Source organism: Rutidosis leptorrhynchoides, chromosome 4, assembly GCF_046630445.1.
Source record: "Rutidosis leptorrhynchoides isolate AG116_Rl617_1_P2 chromosome 4, CSIRO_AGI_Rlap_v1, whole genome shotgun sequence".
Taxonomy (NCBI): Eukaryota; Viridiplantae; Streptophyta; class Magnoliopsida; order Asterales; family Asteraceae; genus Rutidosis; species Rutidosis leptorrhynchoides.
The window spans coordinates 210,309,848-210,313,751 of record NC_092336.1 but is presented as its reverse complement, the minus strand read 5'-3'; the positions used below and the strand labels follow the sequence as shown (position 1 = coordinate 210,313,751).

General features: G+C 35.7%; 1 non-coding gene across 1 annotated transcript; it reads left to right on the top strand.

Moving 5' to 3' along the window:
• Positions 1–3,540: 3,540 nt before the first annotated feature.
• Positions 3,541–3,647, top strand: LOC139846256 (small nucleolar RNA R71). Its single transcript, XR_011758983.1, has one exon. It is a non-coding gene; the product is annotated as a small nucleolar RNA R71 (small nucleolar RNA).
• The last annotated feature ends 257 nt before the right edge of the window (positions 3,648–3,904 follow it).

Below are 3,904 nucleotides of genomic sequence, written 5' to 3'. Positions count from 1 at the left end.
CAGAAATAGTGTTTTATATCACTAAAGAATTTCTTTCTTTTTTGGTACGATAATCCTTTTTCAAGGAATCCACATACTAAGTAGTTTGCATAGTCTGCAAACCATGGAATTTCATTATAATCTATCTTCAATAGATATTAATCAGGAAAGTTGTCTTGTATGGTCGATTCAATTAGAACTTCTAATTCGGGATTTTCAAGACGAGAAAGATGATCAGCGGCGAGATTTTCGGCTCTTCTTTTATCTCGGATTTCAATATCAAACTCTTGTAAGAGTAAGATCCAACGGATTAATCGTGGTTTAGCATCTTGTTTCGAAAATAGGTATCTAAGAGCAGAATGGTCGGTATACACCACCGTTTTAGCTAGAACGAGATGTGAACGAAATTTGTCAAAAGCAAAGACAATAGCAAGGAGTTATTTTTCAGTAGTTGTGTAATTTGTTTGTGCTCCTTGTAACGTCTTACTAGCATAGTATATAGGTTGAAATCATTTTTCAATCGTTTGTCCTAAAACGGCTCCCATTGTAAAATCACTTGCATCGCACATTAGTTCAAACGGTAGATTCCAATTTGGAGTTATCATAATCGGCGCATCCTTTTCTAGGAGTTTATTCATAGGAGTGGCAATTTTAGAAAAATCTTTTATTAAACGTCGGTAAAAACCGGCATGCCCTAGAAAACTCCTAACTCCTCTAACATTGGTGGGATGTGGAAGTTTAGCAATTACATCTACTTTAGCTCTATCCACTTCAATTCCTTCCTTTGAGATTTTATGTCCAAGAACGATGCCTTCTTTAACCATGAAATGGCATTTCTCCCAATTAAGAACTAGATTTGATTGTTCGCATCTAATAAGTATTCGTTCAAGATTAACTAAACATGATTCAAATGTATCACCGAAGACTGAAAAGTCATCCATGAAAACTTCCATGCATTCTTCTATCATGTCGTGAAAAATCGCCATCATACACCTTTGAAAGGTTGCAGGGGCGTTGCAAAGTCCAAATGGCATGCGTTTCTAAGCAAAAGTACCATAAGGGCACGTGAATCTGGTTTTTTCTTGGTCCACGGGTGCTATTGGAATTTGAAAATATCCGGAAAAACCATCAAGAAAACAATAGTAACTATTTCTGGCTAATCTTTCCAACATTTGATCAATGAAAGGTAAGGGAAAGTGATCTTTTCTGGTGGCGTCATTCAATTTTCTATAACCAATACAAACACGCCATCCTGTTACAGTCCTAGTAGGAATAAGCTCATTTTTCTCATTTGTAATGACAGTCATGCCACCTTTCTTAGGCACGCATTGAACTGAGCTTACCCCTGGACTATCAGAAATTGGATAAATTAAACCTGCATCAAGCAGTTTAATAATTTCTTTCTTAACAACTTCTTGCATATTAGGATTTAGTCTTCGTTGGCGTTGCACATACGTTTTATGACCTTCTTCCATAAGGATTTTATGTGTGCAATACGAATGACTTATTCCTTTTATATCATGAATCTTCCATGCAATGGCTGGTTTATGAGCTTTTAGCACAGAAATGAGTTGAGATTTTTCATTTTCAGTAAGAGAAGACGATATTATTACAGGTAATTCAGATTCACCATGTAAATAAGCATATTCCAAATGGTTTGGAAGTGGCTTTAACTCTAATGTCAGAGGTTCTTCTATCGATGATTTGTATCGATATCTGTCTTCTTCTTTTAGCATTTGAATTTCTTCTGTTGTTGGTTCATATCCATTAGCCATAAGTGTAGCTAATATTTTAGTTTCATCAATTGGTTTAGTTCCTTCTCCTAAAGAACATTCTCCTGTTCCTTGTAATTCTGAAAATTCTTCTAACAATTCTGCATGTGATTCTATAGTTTGAATATAATAACATGTATCATATGCAGATTGCGGTTGTTGCATGGCTCTATCAACTAAAAAGGTAACAATGTTGTCCTCTTTACTTAGGGTTAGTTTCTTACCAAATACATCTATCATTGCTTTAGCCATGTTTAAAAATGGTCTTCCTAATATGAGAGGTACTCGAGAATCTTCTTCCATATCCAGAATAACAAAATCTACTGGAAATACTAAAGTACCAACTTTAACTAGCATGTTCTCCATTATCCCTCTAGGATATTTTACTGATCTATCGGCTAGTTGTATGCTTATTCGTGTTGGTTTCAATTCTCCAAGGTCTAGTTTAGCGTATAATGAATACGGCATTAAATTTATACTAGCACCTAAGTCTGCCAATGCTTCTATTGAACTAAGACTTCCCAGAAAATATGGAATTTTGAAACTTTCTGGATCTGATAATTTTTCTGGTATCTTATTCAACAGCACTGCAGAACAATTAGCATTCATAGTAACAGCCGAGAGTTCTTCCATTTTCTTTCTATTTGTGATTAGATCTTTCAGAAATTTAGCATATCTAGGAATTCCTGAAATCACATCAATGAAAGGAAGATTGACATTTATCTGTTTAAATATATCCAAGAATTTGGATTGCTCGGCTTCAAGTCTCTCCTTTCTCATTTTACTCGGGTAAGGAAGTGGTGGTTGGTATGGTTTAACATAAGGTTTAGCCTTAACTGTGTTATCTTCATTAACCTTTTCAACTACCAGTTCTTTTTCCTTATTTTGTTCAGGTTGTGGTTCTTGTGTAGTAGGAATAGCTTCATCAGAAATTACAGGTATTTCAGGTGGTTTAAGTGTCATACCACTTCTTGTGGTAATGGCTTTAGTTGTTTCATTCCGGGGGTTAGCATTTCTATCACTAGGTAAACTTCTCGGTTTTCTTTCACCTATTAACCTTGCTAGGTTGCTCACTTCTTGTTCCAAATTTTGAATAGAAGCTTGTTGATTTCTAAATGCTTGAGCATTTTGTTCATTGGTTTGTTTCTGAGATGTGAAAAATTGAGTTTGAGATTCAACTAGCTTCGTCATCATATCTTCTAAATTTGGCTTTTTATCATCGGTTTGTGGTGGTTTGTTTTGAAAATTAGGTCTTTGCTGATTGTAGGTATTATTGGATACTTGTTGATTGCTAGGACCTTGTTGGTTGTTGTATGGAACATTTCGGTTATAATTCTGGTTTTGGTTGCAAATCGGTCTTGGCGGTTGATAATTATTCTGATAATTATTTCCAGGCCTTTGGTTTATGTATGAAACATTCTCTCTTTGTTCCATTGTTAGTTCAATACTGAGACAATCTTTTGTCAAATGTGGTCCTCCACACTGCTCACAACTAATTCGTATTGAGTGAATATCTTTAGTCATCTTTTCCATTCGTCTCTCGACAGCATCTATCTTTGCAAAAATGGAATCTAAGTCATGGCTAGAATCGGCTCTAGCTGCTTTAGATGATCTTACGATATCTTTTTCTTGGTGCCACTCATGTGAGTGGGAAGCAGTGTTATCAATAATTTTGTAAGCATCAGTTTCTGTTTTCTTCATAATAGAACCACCAGCTGCTATATCGATGTCTTTCCTTGTAGTGATGTCGCATCCTTGGTAGAATATTTGTACTATTTGACAAGTGTCTAAACCATGTTGCGGACATCCTCTCAATAACTTTCTAAATCTTGTCCACGCCTCATATAGAGTTTCATTTGGCTTCTGTGTGAACGTAACAATTTCTCCTTGAAGTCTTACGTCTTTAGATGCCGGAAAGAATTGTTTAAGAAATTTTTCAACTAAAACGTCCCATGTATCAATCGCCCCTTCAGGTAATGATTCTAACCAATCTTTGGCTTCTCCCTTTAAAGTCCGGGGAAATAACATGAGATATATCTGTTCATCCTCCACTTCTCTTATTTTAAATAGAGTGCAGATCCTATTAAAGGTACGAAGATGTTCATTTGGATCTTCCTTCGGCGCACCACTAAATTGGCATTGATTAGTCACCA